At 41.5% G+C, this 16702-nt stretch overlaps 1 protein-coding gene and 1 long non-coding RNA gene across 17 annotated transcripts in view; one reads left to right on the top strand and one right to left on the bottom strand.

The window, feature by feature from the left end:
• The window catches only part of CELF4 (CUGBP Elav-like family member 4), a 709508-nt gene that overhangs the window by 117789 nt on the left and 575017 nt on the right, over positions 1–16702 (top strand). The window lies entirely within an intron of this gene.
• Positions 5082–8194, bottom strand: LOC111941051 (uncharacterized). Its single transcript, XR_002869827.2, has 2 exons — positions 8020–8194; positions 5082–5353 (listed from the first exon to the last, which is right to left on the bottom strand). It is a non-coding gene; the product is annotated as an uncharacterized LOC111941051 (long non-coding RNA).

The raw sequence follows: 16702 nt of genomic DNA, 5'->3' as shown, positions 1-16702 counted from the left end.
GGTAGAAGTCCCAATGCATCGACACCTGCTGTAATTATCACAGCCTGGGGTCTGACCTGTGACTGCTGCCAACGCCAGATTTCTGACACAGCACTCTCTTCCTGCATGGCCATGACCAAACCCACACCAAGATTCAGCCCTCCAACTCCCATGCCATAGGAAGTGAAGATCTGAGAAAACATTGGCAAAGCAAAAGGAGCAGCAATGATCTCTCCTTCCCCTGAGTAGAAGGAGGATAAATACATTTCAGAATGTAAAGAGATTGATACTATGGAAATAGGAACTCTTATAAGTTACTCAGTTCACACACGTGCAACTCCCCGAGGGTGTAACTAGGGTTGTTCTGGTTTTTTACTATTATTGCTTGAGGCATTACACCTGAAAATGCCAGATGTATTTAAATCAAGTGTGGTGGTGTCACTGCATAGTAACAGTGTTTTATCAGGGGGATGAACTGGTCTGCTTTCTCTCTCAAGAGCATTTGGAAGAGTATGATGCAGAGTGGTTTGGAATGCAGATGGGTTCCTCTCTACTGGAGAATTACATTTTTATTAAAGTAGCTGGTTGTTGCTTCTGTGGAGGGCCAGTGGCGGCCGCTGTGATCAATAGAACTGTGCTTTTTATGTAAGATTTACTCTAGCTTGTCCCAGTTTTGCCGAGAATGTTCAGCTTGCAATCGATAACAAGCCGTGATGACAAAGTAGCTCGTTTCAATTGAATTTGATGTCATTAAAAATGTTAAAAAAACTATTGTCTCTTCCACCTTTTTCTTTTTTAGAGAGAAGCTGTTCAATGAGAAACTTTGGTGCTGCCCTAGCAACCCAGCAGAGTGAGAATAACCACCCATCTGTCTCAGCCTTGCCAATGTTTGTCTATGATTATCATGGCTGAATCCAGCATCTTGTACCCTGTGCTTAGACTGGGCTGTGGCTGCAATTTCCCAAGAAAAGAGGTGCCCATTGATGAGGGGAGAAGATTCCTGATGGTGGGCTGTGATGTGATACCAGGCAGCCTCCAGAGTAATTTTAGTTGATACTGCTCTTACCTCTGGAATCAGTCTCCTTTTGGCCTTTGGCATTAAGAGTCTGATTTGTAATTAGAAGAATGACACTATGATAACTTTAAGCTCTGGAAGGTAACAGTTGCCATGTATCTCATAATTTTCCATTTCCAAAGTCAGAACACATTAAGTAAATATCCTTCTCGTGCCCAGAATGGGTGATTATCTTCTGTTCTGACTTGAAGAAACCTTGATGCAGGGACTAACTTGCTCAAACTTTTGGAGAGCAGCCACTTCTTCTGACTCTGACTGGAGCACAATTGCATTTACCAGGCTTGTCTTGCACATTTCAGTTTGTTTAATTTCCTATTAAGTTCCTCTTCTGGAGCAGGGGTGTAAAGTAACTTCTTACTCTTCCAGGAAGTCAAATAATTCCTGGCTCAGGTGCTTCAGGTCACAGTGACGCAGCATGGGGAGGATCACAGCAGTAACTTTCCACAGCAAAATAAATGGTTGCAGAATTTAATTCATCTGGGAAGTGTTCTGAGTTTTAAATTTGACTTTTCCTCTCCAATCTCCAATGCAGAATTGTGTCTGCATCTATAGAACATGACATTTTCTAGGGAAAGCAGCCCTTGGAAATCATCTTCCAGCTGCTGTAGGGTTTTGGTTGGTTTTGGTTTTCTGGGATTTTTTTGATTTTTTTTTTTTTTTTTGCTTTGTCCCACATCCTGCTTTAAAAGCATCCTGGCACCCAGAATGTTCCCATCAGCAGAAACAGGTATTTTAACATCACAGCCGGGCAGAGAGAGATATGTGTGGCTACAGAACTGCCTAATCCTTCCTCGTAGGTGAGTCAGCTGGGTTAAGCATCTCCTCAGAGCAGGTAGTCCCTCCTCTGAGAGCTTCCCAGTGAGGGGCTGCAACAGCAGAATAAGGTGAAGGGGAATGGGATGAAATACACCAGGGCCAAACCACCTTGCTGTCTGTAGTTGGTACAGGAGAACACTCTCTTCAGACGGGCTTCAAGGTGGATGGAGCTGAAGTCTGACAAATGAGCTTGGAGACCCTGCTGTGTGCTTGGAGCAGGGGGAAGGCAGGATGAAGCGACTGTAGACCAGGCTGACAGACGGACTTTGTGCTGGTTGCTAGGCAAAGGCAACTCATGTCTGAGCCAGAAATCCCCAAACTCTCCCAAGGAGAACAAGGGCTGGAAATGAGGGTTGCTGCTACTCCAGTGCCAAGGAACAACACTTTATTTTGTTAGGAGCATGGTCCTGCTTTATTTTCTTCCCTTTTAGCTGCTGGACATCAGTGGCAAGGTTAACTCTGCCGTAGGTGGGGAGAACTCCTTGCTGTGGCCTGTTTCACATCTCTTGTTTTGTTCTGTTACAATTTCATAACCTCAGCAACAAACTTCTCCCCCTCCTCCCTCCTTATTCCCCCTCTCCCCTCCTTCCCTTACTCCAATGGTTTATGAGTTTTGTGCTCTGTGGCCTATTAAGGTTCAGTTCCCAGCCAGTAAAAATGAGGAATTGGTTCCTGCCATTCCACGCAAGGAGTTTTAATGCACTCGGTCTCCTGGAAGCCTAAATGTTTTGTATCGGTGATAGTTGTGTAACATAAAGCCTTAATAAAGGTTTATAAGGGAAGGGATATGAAATGGAGCATATGGAGTTCAGCTCTGTCTGTGGCTCTGTTGGAGAGTTAAACCAGGGAAAATGTGTTTCTAGGAGAGCTGGGGGTCTGTGATGTGTACAAACACCTACTGCTGTGACCCTCCCCATCCCAGCTGTGTTGTCTCCTCCCTGAGATAACAAAACATCCACCCTCTGAACTCTCCATGGGAACAGTGAAGCACTGGCCTGAAGAGACATGGTTCTGTTCGAGGTGTGGGTGTCCAGGGTGGACTCTTGTGTTTTGCATCCTGAGGTGTCCTCTGCTGCCCATCTCTCCAGAATCCTTGGAGAAGCACTTCCCTCCACAAGTTCTTTCCAAACTTGTGTGTGCAGGGAAGGTGCCTGCATGTACAGGTAGCAGGTAGAGGGGCACCATCTCTCTGAACACCTTGCTCAACTTTGGGCTGAAAAGCTGGGTTTTGCTTCCACTCCATCTCTTCCTTGATCTTTTCACAACGATCCTTGGAAAGCAGCTTGCTGTCACCCCCGTTTGTTGTCACCTCCATTTGCTGTCTCACCTTTTTTGGGTTGTAAGCTCTTCAGGATGCTGTCTGCTTCTGTGCAGTGCCTAGCACAATCTTCAGTGGCCAGTGAGGCATCTAACACATGTATTTAATATTTAATAGATTTGTAGGACTCAGATGGGAAATACAGAGACAGTCTCATACCTACCCCTTGTCTTTTCCCCTCTTTCAGGGATGGTGCCACACGCAGTTACAACTAGCCTGCCCCATCAATTGATAAAACACAAGCTTTTTATGAGCTTTCCCATCGAAATTCTTGAAAGCAGGTGCATGGGAATGCATTTAGTAGGGTTTGAGGGATGCCCTTTAGCTGCCTTATGGTATGCAAACATGAAGGTATTTTTTGGTGGCTTTGTTCTTTAGCAAAGCAGCAAATAATTTCCTCTTCATTTTATTGAAATGCCTCATAAACATGAGCTTCTAAAGGGATAGGGATGGCAGGCTTTTGACATATAGGGAGTTTGGTTTTTCCTCCCAGATCGTTGAACAAAAGGAAGCAAAAACATGAGAAAGTCTTTCCTTCTCAGTCAGCCTTGTGTTCTCAATATTTTAAATTTTAACTTTCCAGAAGTCTTCACGAGGGTGGGGAAAGCACTGACTTTTATTTTGCTGTTGCTGTTGTTTTCTGTGCTCTCTAGACCAAGTCCCATTCCCAGTCACCTCAAATTCAGATTTCTGTATGGTTTCTATTTTTATGACAAGGATTTGAAACACAAACATAGAAGTTTTGATGACTTTGAAGAAAGTTTGTCTTCTAATCCTAAGGTCTATTTCTTATTTCTTCAATATTGTTCTTGCAGTCTTTTCACAATTTCAGAAATTTAAATTCAGATCTGATTACAACTGATTTAATTGTCAAATTTTAATATACACATTCTCAGGCTTAGATTTCAAAACCAATAATGTTAAAATATATGTATGGTGTTTTGGTTTTAGTTGTTTGTTTGGTTTCTTAACAGGTTAGACGAAATAAATATGTGAAAATGGTACATTAGGGATCAGTGGTCTAGTCCTTAATATTGCAAGAAAAATGCAGGAAGAGTTTAACTCTAAGGAAGACAGTGAACTGTCCTTAGTGATTAGAAATGGTGCTTCTGCAAGGTGTAAATTCCCCATAAATGTATTAAAGGATATTAACAATAAAGCCTAAAAATGATGGATGAATATTGCAATGAACTTTTTCATTGCTGATCAGGTTAATAGATGGGGTGAAGAAGAAGGCTAGTATGAGGCCTTCTAAAGGTCCTCAGGAGTTATTGCAGAGGACAAAAAGAGGAGAGATGAAATAGAGAAAATAGATATGGATAATAACCGTGCTTCTGAACAAGTGCAGTTTTCTCCTGTTCAACAGAGGTGACAGAGTAATAGCAAGTGATAACTAAATTGGTGTTTCAGTAATTGCAAAGTCTTCGTCCATGCCTTAGCATCCTACTACTGTTCTTGGGTTACTCTGATGAGAGGACAAAGTAGTCTTAAATAAATATACTTGTCTAATGTTCCAACTCACAAAAGGATCATGGGCTTTTTTGAATGTTGATAGGCTGCCTCACATGCTGTTCACCTGCAAGCAGCACAGGACAGCTGTACCTCACCTAGTTTTGTCTCTGGAGGTGTCTTAAGTGACACAGGTTGCCATCCTGTGTTTCTCAGTATGAGGGTTGATGTCCAAAAAAGTTTCAACCATGGTTTGACTGATTTTCTCTAATGGATATGTTTCTTTGGCTTAACGTAAATGTTTCCAGGGACATTATACCATTGATTGGTGTGGGGTACCCGTAGAAAGGATGGTGACCTTAATATCATGCCCAAGTTCCTTTCCACTCCTTCAGAAAATGTCCTGTTCAGCCTAGACTAAACCACTTTGTCTTACACTCAGAATAGTGTTTGAGATGGGTGGCTCATATTGAAATCAGTATGGATCAATTGCAGATACAAGCTCTGGTTCTCTCTTGGCTTCACTTCCATGCGTGCAAAATGGTGAGAGAGGCAACCTCTGCCCCACAGAGCAGGAGGACAAATACATTAAATACTGACAGCAGCTCAAATGCTGTGGTGATGGGAAGGCACACAAGTACCAAGTTGCAAATGCTTCAGACTAAAGTGCCAGCAGGAAGAACAACTTCAGCATTGGAAGTAAGTCATCAGGGTATCTGCAAAGGGAAAAAAAAAATTGCTTGAAAGAATCCCCTGAACAAATTAAATCTTGAGGCCTAAAGACAAAGAGAGAGAGAATTAATTTTTCTACAGATATGAAATGTTCTGAATCAGATAAGTCTTGTCATTAGAAAAGGCACTAAGCAGCAAATGTCTGGATAATACCGCCAGCTCCAAGCTTCTCTTGGAACCTCTAAATACATTAAATCCATAAAACTAAATGAAAGCAGCTGCAGTTTTATAGAAATAAAAGGCTCTCATATTAAAAAGCTAAGAGCTTATGAAATGAAAGAAAAAAAAATAATAATAAAATTAAAGTGGGGGAGGAGGACGAGAGAGAGAGAGGAGTGAAAGTTAGAAACATAGGTTCCTAAGAAAGGATGATGCAAAAAGCTCTGTTAATATGTAAGAATCCTTCAGAGACAAAATAACACACATTCAGTGCTCAGTAAAAAAGAAGAATAATTTTTTTATTAAAATATTTTTTGGCTTTAAATATAAGATTTAGTGTAAAAATGCCATTTTGCAATAAAACCTTTTAGAGCATTGTGCCCTCTGAAATTCTTGGGGAGGCCCAGAGGTTTTATCCCTTTCCTCATTTCTCCTTCAGTTTCCTGAACTGAAGCATTTTGACTTTCCACTTTGAAACGCTATTCTTCCATCTTTTTAAGTTACAAAAAAAGATAAGTCTTTTTGTCCCTCTCTGCTTTTTCCTTAAACGCATCAGTGCATAGAAATAGCCAAGCACATTTTGTGAGAAATTTTGCTGTTTCTTCTCTTTGTGGGAAATGGAACAAGGTTTCTGTCCAGCAGTAATTCCTCGTGTCTTATGCATCCTTGAGGTTCTGAGAAAAGAATGAAACTGGAGGTGGGGGAATAGTGCGTGCAAAAATAACTTTCATTTGTATGCAAATTTGCTTTCATTAGGATTTTCAGTTCTTCTTTCTTAGATGTATTACAGCAGCGTTTGGAGGCCTGCTGTACAAACACATGAATTCTGCATTGCTAACACCCCTTTGTGCTGGAGCTGTTGAGCCACATCTGCGTGATTTAAGCAGAGCTGCCACTTGTTGTGTCTTGGCTTTTGCAGAGCTCTTAGAGGAGATTCGTCTTGCCCCATATCTACAGTGTTTGAAAGTCAACTGTCCATGCATGATTGGGCTGTCATAGACCCATTTTACAGCCAGGAAAGGGACAGGAACCTTCAGAGACACACTGACCTTTGCCTGTTGGTCTGCATTGCCTATAAAAAGAAGTCTAGGTTGAATAACTCGAACTTGGAGTTCAGATCACTGGCTCCCACTCTGTGATTCCTTGCTGGAACCACTCTCACCAGATGGATGCTTTCTGTTGAAGTTGTGCATCACAGGACTGCTATTTTGCCAGCTATTCAGGAAAACGTGCATGCGGGCCAGATGGCTAAAAGTAGCCTTGATGTGTGGTGATTTAAGAAGGGCTTCTCCTGTTTGCTTCATTTTTTGTTTTTTAGTTTTTATTATATGGAAAGGATGAAGAGGGAGAAGCTGGTTGAACATCCTATTCATAGGAATAATAACTTTTGTAAGGCATTTGAAGGGAAAACAAGGAATTATTTGATTTCCACAAAGAGAAAGGCAAGAGCGGAGACAATGTGATATCAATGAATACATTTTAAACCAGCTGCCCTTGAGTATGGACTCATAGTTAGAACTGACCTAAGCTCCCTTCCTGACTGCGTCACTGGCTTGATACAAGATGATGGGTGAAATGTGTAACATCCTTCTCCATTAGTCATCTTACTTGAATAAAAGAAATAAAAGCTAAGATATTACCACCGATGACTTCATGCACCAGACTTATTGATATTAATGAGGCCTTACAAATGTAGAAATTATGATAATGCTTTGAAATCTTAAGCTGGATGCTGGTTCTCAGCACAACAAAGTATTTTAAGTGCCATTATCTTTTAAATTCCTGTATCATTTTGCTTTTTGCCTTGTTCTGATGTGTGAAGCCTGCGGAGCAATATCCTTTCCTAGTCCTCTTGCCTTGGCAGGAAGACACAAAGGCCAGGGAAACTTGTGTGATTTATTCTAATTTTCCTTAGAACCTCTCTTGATACGCTGAAACTCCAAGTGGGCAAACGCTCCCATCCAGGAAGTCAAAGCTTGTCAGATGTTACCATGACAACCTGAGTGTAATTAAGGCCCGTTTCAGCTGCTAACAGCTGTGTGCATTTTAGGTCTTGAAGATTTTATATATATACATATGTATATATATATACACATATACACACACATACACACACACACAGAAGTGTACTGTGAGGATATCTGCACGTATGTAGCTGTACAGAAACCCACACCTAAATTGCTGCCCCTATACACTTCCATATTAACTGAGCTGAATAAAAAAAATTTGCAGAGACCTTGCTGTTCTTAAGGATGCTGAAGTACCAGAGCTTCTCCACTGCCTTTCCTTTTACAACCACCCATTTTTAATGAAGAGTGGGAAAATAAATATTCATGGCCAAAAAAATAGGAAAACCTTGCTTCAGGGTTAGAGTTTCCAGCATCTTTTCAGGTTGGTCATAGAGACTATAATTTTTGTTCCTATTAAGGAGGAAATAGAAGCTGGTGTTAAATGTCGTTTGCAAATGCATTAAGTTCTGAAGTCACTTAACCTTTAGGTAACTTTTCCTGTGTTCCTGCAGGAAGCCATTCTCACGTGCGCTGCTCCTGCACTCGGAATGGTGTCTCGGCACCGTGCTCCTCGGAGCGCCGTGTCTCCAGGCTGGGCTGGACCCCTTGCACCCCAGGGCACAGTCAGTTCTGCTCTGCCTGGGTCCTGTGCAGTGACCTCACAGGAGAGGGAATGGAACCTGCAGGAATGGATACTCAAACCACTCAAAAATAGGTGCCAGACAAATGGTCACTCAGTAGCCAGCCAGGACAAGAACCTTTTGAGCGCTACCTGCAGGAGGTGTGTTCACTGCCAGCTGTGAGACCAGCCTGAGCTCACTGGCTTTCCCTGCCTGTGCCAGAGCCTGCTTGGAGGATGTGAGAGGTTTCATCGTGTCGCAGTGGGTAGCAGAATTGTCACCTAATAAACAGTGGTTTGGTTGGTTGTGCTGAAGGTAGACACGTTTGCTGCGAGTGTGGCTCTTAAAGGATGTGGGGTTTGGGGAGCTGTCACACCTAACTTGTCTGAGGCTGTGAATATATTAGACTCCCACTCAAGTTTAGATACACATCCTTCCAGCAGAGGAGTTTAACACCTCATGGAGCCCATAGGGATAGAGTAAAGCATGGGGAACTTCATAATTAATAATTTATTTTGTAATATATATATAAATTGTCAGAGATTACACCAGTTTCAATAGGAAATTATCGTCAAGGGCTAAAGTCAACTATTTATGGGAAAAGAAAGGAAGACGAGGAGATTAAAAAAATGAAGAACTGCTTTTGGGAAAGATAGTTCACAAAGTGAAAGCAGTGTAATGAAGGCAATAATGGTATTCAAAAGACAAACTCTGGCCACGTCTTCTAAGACACAGATTTGTTGTTGTTGTTGCTGGTTTTTTTTTAATGTCCTCTAGGTTTGCACCTGCTATAAACCATACAAATGTGGATGTCCAGAGTGTATTTGGCTGGCCTTTGGATTTTGTTTTGTTGTTTTATTTTTTTTTTTTAATTATAATAATATGAGCTGGTGAATACAGCTGCGTTCTCCTGCTCTTTCCTTTTGTGTGTGTGAAAATATAGGTACCAAGGGATCCTGTGAACTTTCTGTTTTGGGAAGGAATCTCATTGTGATCTGTATTGTGGGAATGTAGAATTTCCCCTGAGTAAGTGAACAGGGTTATGTCCCTGAATGGTTTTTGCCTGGGGGACAAAGTGGAGGGAGGCTGCAGGCAGAGAAGCCAGCAGTGTGTGATTATGTCCATACGGTCCTGTGTCTAAGGGACAGTTCTCAGAGGTCAGATAACTCTTTGCTGCTCTGTTTTTGAGTGCCTATCTGCAGAAAGGCAAATCATCTGGCATCACTTTGCTTGAAATTCTTTGTCTCAATCCTACACTGTCTTCTGGTCCCCTTGGTCAGAGTGTTTCTCTTTCCACTGCAAGTGATTGTGTCAGGACACTCGGTGTTTTCATTATTTCTTTCTATAGGAGATGATTTCATAGAATAAGTTAGGTATTTTGATTAAAAGATGAGCAAAAATCCACTGGGAATGTGTTTCATTTGTGTACAGGCATGTATAGCTTGGAGTATGCTCAGGCTGGGATACAATAATCACATCCTAGGTACAGGCATCCTTCACTGGGCACTGGTAAGGGTTTAGCTACAGCTGCAAGACAAAGTGGGAGTGGTGTGCTGCTGGTTAGCCTGAATCCAGAGAAATTAGAACAACTTGAATGCCATGCGGTACCTTTAGCATGGCATAAATGATTCCTCAGAGAAAAAAAATACATTCAGCATTTTGTGATATTTATATGAGGGAAGTGCTGTTCAGGGAAAAGGGTGAGATGAAGGTTTCAAACAAAATAAATGGAATTTCATGGAGATATTTAAAAGGGGAAAAAAGTTGGAATGGTGGGAAGATTGGGGTGACAGTGAGTAGGAGACCTTTGCAGAGTATGGAGCTTTATATTAGAGGAATTTGTATGGGTTTTGACTTGAAGAATTCTGTGAATGATCAAAACATATTCTTCCTCCACCCACACCCAGTCCCTTTTCCCCCCAAAAAAAACAAAGAAAAATTGATTATGAAAACTGTTCATTTTTGCTGAAATAATTCAAAACTTGAGATGTCAAAGAATGATTTTCAGGTCCAACTTTTACATGTGAAAATCTCCAGTTCTTAATTTCAAGTTGGCATATGCTTTATCAGACTGGAAAATCCTTCTCTGAATGGAAGCAGAAGAAATAATAAACGGGTAATTGGGATAATATGATACAAAGATTAGCTTCCTACATAGCTGCAATGCCTCAAGTAATTTTCTTGGGACCATGATATATCCAGTTATATCTAAGATTATTTTATCTTGCTATATAAATATATATGATATACTTAAATCCCCCACTGATGTTTTATAGCTGGGTAGCCATTTTGTGAAGTGCAAAGTGAATACCTTCAGAGGAAAACATTAGCACCACTCTTTTTGTGTGCCATTTTTGTGTTTCTGCTGCCCTTTCCCTACCCCATGAGAGGTGACACCATGAGGAAAGTGTTTCGCTGACAGTTTGTATGGAGAAGTGGAGGAAGGTGAGGATGGGGTGTGCAAGGGATAGAGAGGTCAAATATTTACAGAACTAGGTCACATTTTCCAAGCTCAACTTCTGGATAGCAATCACAAAGAAAAAACTCATTCCTACAGAAACCAGGATGTGCCCTGAATAAGGAGGAGTCTGTAAGAAAATGAAACACACGCTTATCACACAGTCGAAGGATCTACTTGGAAGTGGGAGATTCAGCAGTTTAAATGTGCCTTTGGACTGTAAATAGACCCAAACCCCTATCTACCAGTCAAACAGACTTCATTCCTTTTTAACATAAGATTTACTTTAATTACAAAAGCATATTACCATTTATCACCACACTCTAATCCCTAACCATACACCTCCTTAGCCTCTCTTATCCAGTAACTTTACTCAGCCTACCCTAACTGATATAAATCAAACATATCAAACATATTCATGAACCTCTGTCAAAAAAAAAATAAAAATAAAATAAAATAAAGCCCAAACACCCCCTTCCTCACCAAGTGCAGGATTAAGCCATCAGAGGTGTGCCTGAGCTGAGTCTTGCTTTGCTGCTGCTGAAGCTGTAGCTCACCAGGGGTGCCTGCATCCCACAGGAAGGGACAGGGACAGTCTCCCTGCCAGCCTTGCATGCGTAGCCCATAAATCCCTTTTCTTTCAGCGTGTAGGTGTTTGGTGTCACGGTGCTTTACGCATCTCCTCAGTTGCTGCCGAAGCTGCCTGAGGTCTGCAGCGATGGATCAGGGTTTTGATGTTGGTTTGCCTGTCTGTACACTTTGCTAATTAGAATAACAAAACTGGTAGCAAATCTTCAGGCACCAGCCATGCATTGCATCAATTAAAAACATCAAAAACAAAGTCTCTCCTGGTTCCTCTCCTTTCCACTTGATCTCTTACTCCATGGGATGATGTAACTGATTCCCTAAGTCCTTCTCCTAATTACTGTGCTCCTTCCTTTCTCTCTGAGCTTTCTTGCAACCCCAATTCTCTTCTAACATTTTATTTGCTTGCCCTTTCTTTTGCTGCTAGGGGACACCACTACTCTAATAAGGGAAAACAAGCATTTGCTGAGCTTACGTACTCAGGCAGAAATGTATGAAAATGATTTTTAACTAAATTTTTCTTCTCATTTAATTTGAAGCTGACTTTAAAAATTTTCTTTAAAGTACCAATTTTTACAGCATTTCTTCCAAAGGATAGATAAGTATTGTTATCTCAGTTTCATGTGGGGTATTCAAGACACACAAGTTTGAATTAGATGAGCTCATATGTTCTACTGGATAAATTCTAAGCCACTGAGCAAGTAGGTTGATATCTTAGGACATTGACAAAACATGATTGTATGAAATTTAGATAAAACACCCCGAACATTAATTTTGACAGAGCTTGGATTCAGTTTTGAACTGTTAGCATTTAAACTCACTTCTCATGTTTAACTGATGCAGAAATATAATATACTTGGAGGAAGACATAGACACTGCCCTAAATTTTTTTTTAGGCACTTTAGTATGTGCAAAACAAAGCAGAGGGAGATGCCTCATTGTAAAGATAATTCTTTGTGCAGAGTCTGAAAAATGAGATCATGGTATAAAGAGGCTATTTCCGCACTGATGTAATTTCCTTATGGGCTTCTAATATAATTGTTTATTTTTCCTAGATTAATGTAAAAATAGAAAGAGAGCACTGAATATTTCAGGTGATCCATAAATCATACTGTGGCTATTTTGGTCTTGTCATCTCACTTTGTCCAGCTTGAATTATATGTTGACACGTGGTGGAAAAGAAAAACACTGCTCTGTGGAATTCAACACAAGTGTGCAGGCATGAATATAATCCCCCCCAGCTCACACATACAAATATTACATGCCCCAAAATCTGGACCATCAATATTTTGTCTTTTTTTTTTCCTCCTATTTAGTCTCTCACGTTTTTGATTTTATGTGTGAGTTTTTGCTGTTGCCAATGAAAACTAGGATGGAAAATCTCATGACAGAGGCCAGTACTTCCCCATCATCTTCTCCCTTTTGCTGACTCAGGCAGTTCAGAGAAGCATCTCAAACACAGGGATGTTCCTGAGCCTGAACTCTCAGCCTTTCATGCCTCACTTTTCAGCCTCCTTGCTCTGCTTTCACAATGTGTGTTTGCTTGGCATCACATTAAAACCTACTTTTGCTGAAACTTCTTCTGAAATCTCTCTATCCAACCACAGGCAATGCCCCTATTTCCCTTTCCTCCTTCCTCTCACTCTTCATCTGTGAATACTCAGAGCTGCTATTGGGGAGTGACTTGTACCAGGGCAAACTGCATTTAATTCAAGTCACTCCTTACACCTACAGATCTGCCTTCCTGCTGTTCAGCATATGTTATGCATCCCCTCTCCGTGCCTGCTCCGTCCGCCTTGGCAATTTAATTCAAGTTGCACAGCATCATGCTTAGAGTCTCCAGTTTGCTCTCAAGTGTCAGCCAAGATGGCTGCTGTCATATTCACTTAAACATCCCATGTAGATGAGCCCTTTGCATGACAGGAGAAGGGATCTGGTGGGTCAGAACCAGCACGAACCAGGAGACACAGCATTTCCTGTTTCTAGCTGAGCTATCCTGACATTTCTGACCAGACTTCACATGCCACAAAGGACTGACTGCAACACACACTTTCCTGATGAGATTCTTCTTAATTAATTATTTCTCTCCAAAGAAGCTGGGGCAGGGGGGGGAGGATGATGACACATTGATACACAGGTCTTGCAGTCAGTCCAAAGCAGAGATCTGTCTCAAAAATTTTGGAAAATGCTTTATTTAAAAAAAAAAAAAAAAAAAAGTAGGAAGCAAAGCAAAAGCCCCAAATGACTGCAGGACTTTCAAAGGAAGCACTAGGGACCAGAAAAGGCAAAAAGTGAGCAGTGTTGGTGCATCTCACCATGTGTAACAGGATGCCTGTTCTTGCATCCTTTGGTTAAATCAACTCAAAGTTAGTGTCTAGGAGGAGGATAAAAGAAAGGGGGAGTGGAGGAGATAGAGGATAAAGGTGGATGGGGAACAGGGGGAAAGAAAGAAAAAGAAAAATCAATCGAAGCTGAGTGAGATTTTGTTTGCCAAGTTTCCAGCTGCTGCTCAGAGTGAATTTTTATGGCCAAGTTATAAACCTTTGAAAATAGGAGTTTCTAATGGAAATGCTGACAGACCCTTTATATGGTGACATTAACACTGGCCGCTCTGCAATTGTCCTTGCCTTCTTTTATTTATTTTCCTCTCTTTGTCCTTAAGGTCCTATCACACTTACTGTGATCCTGGTGAAGAAACAAAGAGAGAGAGGTGAAAATCCCTTAGAAACAGAAATTCTTTGTAAGCTGATGAAGCAGGTTGTGGAAGGGCAATTTCACTGTGTAGGGAGAGGAATGCTTCAAATTATTGTACCCTCCCACCACAAAGCCTCTTGTGATGCAAATTAGTGTTCAATCTCTCAATCTATATTGTTTTATCTTTCTTTTTTTCCTACTCCTAGTAGCTAAATGTCTTGTGAATGGTGTTCCTCCTCACAGCCAATTAATGAGGTAAATTTTTAACTAATAACAAGTGAGCTTGAGAGTAAAAGCAAAAAAAAAAAAGGGAATTGTACCCTGTGTTTTCCTTTTGGTACTTTGTGGGTGTGTTTCAAATATTCAGGTCTCTTTCTCAGCTGAAAATAAAGTGGTGTTTTAGGGGGAAAATCAGTCTTTCCTACTTGTTTATCAATAAACTAGATTATAGTCTCACAAGCTTTTGATACACTTGAGAAAGTTTAACTTTCCTTGTGTCTGAATGGCCTTAAAATGAGTCTCAAGCTGCATTTCTGAAAGAAACAGTCACCTCTGGGTTGCTGAAAAAAAATATGGTTAGGAATATAACCTTGTCCATATTTGCTGCCACAAGCTTTTCCTTCCCATCTGCTTGGGTTGGAAATGGGGAGCATCCAATGACCTGCAGGAAAGAGGCTCTGTGTGGAGCCAGCAAAGGGGTTAACAACTCTGAGGGCACTTGGGAACTCTGCAAAAGATGTGAAACTTTCCTGAAGAAAAGGGAGGAGGGGATGTGCAAGAAGGAAGATGAGGACATCAGTCTTGGCCCTCTCATTTTCTTCTGCAGCCCCTTTGACTCATCAGAAAAAAAACGTTCTGCATCACCTGAGATTTAGCTTGGTCTTATCATTCTTGGAGACATTAAGCATAAAGAAAGCCTTTAATTAGAGAGGAGAAGGAAAACAATTCTTGTTTTGAGGTGTCTCAGAGAAGCAAAGATTTAGTTTCAGATAAGCACTGTTAAAGTGGAGGCAGGGCTGAAATGCCCGGCTAGTGTGAATTTTGATCTCCTGCTTTGGGAGATGGGCCATGTGAGGCCTGGATGAAATTACCCCACCCCAGACCCCATGTGAGGGGCAGCCCAGGAGTTCTGATTGGGTTTGAGCTCCTGGAGTTTCTCCCTTGTTGTGTTTCTAGTGGTCCCTGACCCTAAACTCCACCCTCAAAGGTGGAGACCCTCAAGGGTTCTGTCCCTCAAAACCCCTCGCCCTGTTTTTCTTCAGAGCTTTCTGTCTCTGGATCTGAGCTTATTCCCATGCTAAATAAATGGTTTCATGAACAAAAGCCCATCTCATTCCTGTTCCATGCCGGTTCCCAGCAACTGCAGCTTCTCTGGATATGATCCTGCGGTTGCAGACCGCAATCTCTGATCTTTTAAATGCAGTTACTTGCCTTTTCTGGGCCTTGCTGATTCGACTTTCCATCAGCAAGCTCTTGTGTGCACCAGTGCCGGGGCAGCTGCGAGGATGGGATGTCATATTTGTGAGAAGAGGTCTCTTTCAAACTGCTCTGTATGCAAAGGCTCCTCCCTGCCATGGTGGGTGGCTGGCCTCAGAGCCAGAGAGGCAAGTGCTGGGCCACAAGATGAGCATTTGCAGCACCTCTAAGCATCCTCAGTGAGAAAAGGTGACGATGGGTACTCCTCTCCAGCGAGGCAGCCAGTTTGTCTGGTGGCATCACTCTCTAAAATCCGTGTATCTGTTCTTCAGGATTTGTGCCCTGACTGGAGCAGAACGCACCTGCAGAGCATTTGGCCATCATTGGATTTAATAGATCTCAGTCATGCCTCCCTGCACTCCCCAGAAGGTGGAAGTCAAATACATGCCGCATGCTTCAGTGCTCTTCAAACACATGTTTAGCATCTTAACTTTATTTCTTGGTTTCCATTTTGATGGTACACAAAGGGTTTAATGTTTTCATTGTTATACACAGTAGCTTAATTTTTTTTTTCCTTGTAGCCTCTGGGCTGTTGCACCACTGTTATGAGATCCCTCCTAGGAACAGCAGGGCAGAAATGTTCTTTATTATGTGCTTGAATTTAACTTTTTTTCCCTCTCCTCCCGTAACTCCCCCCACAGTTTCGTTTGCCTCTCTGGTTTTAATTAGCCTTGCTTTTCCAATTAACATCCTGGTCTGCTGCAGTGAGGCCAAAGGAGGGAACCAGAAAGGCATGGCAAGAACCCCCTTTTCTGAGAAAGACTCGTGGCTGAGGCTTGGAGACTGAATTTTCCCAGGTGGAGCTGCATTGACTGATTCTTAATAAAAGGAGAATTTGGGGCCCAGCGGCACTGTGGGTTTGTAACAGGCATTGTTCCTTGAAAATATTAAGCTCAGTAGGAAGCACGTTCCCCCTTGGCCTCTCCTAGTCTCAGGTAGTGATATGGAAACTATCATCACATTTGAACCCCTTGCAACCTGTCCCTAGGTGGTAATGCTTTATGAATACCACTGAGCAAGCAAAAAGAAGAAAGGAAACAGGAAAATAAAAGATTAAAGCAAAACCTTTTGGCTTGTCCCCCAGCACAATCAGCTTGGTATTTTCAATAAACTAAAACAAAACAAAACAAAAAAAAATCAAAACAAAACAAAACAAAAAAGTAAAAAATAAAATAAAAAAAAAAGGTAAAAAAAAAAAAGTTGGGGCTGAGCAAATCCCTTAATTATGACTTAAAGATTTTCTCAGACATTTACCAGAAGCGTCAAACTGCTATTAATGCATCACGTAATGAGATATATTTATCCTCTCTACCCTGGTACTTGCTTTTGATG

This window comes from Cyanistes caeruleus, chromosome Z, assembly GCF_971803275.1.
Source record: "Cyanistes caeruleus chromosome Z, bCyaCae1.hap1.1, whole genome shotgun sequence".
NCBI lineage: Eukaryota > Metazoa > Chordata > Aves > Passeriformes > Paridae > Cyanistes > Cyanistes caeruleus.
Note: the sequence above shows the minus strand (reverse complement) of the source record. Positions and strands in the feature narration are given on the sequence as shown.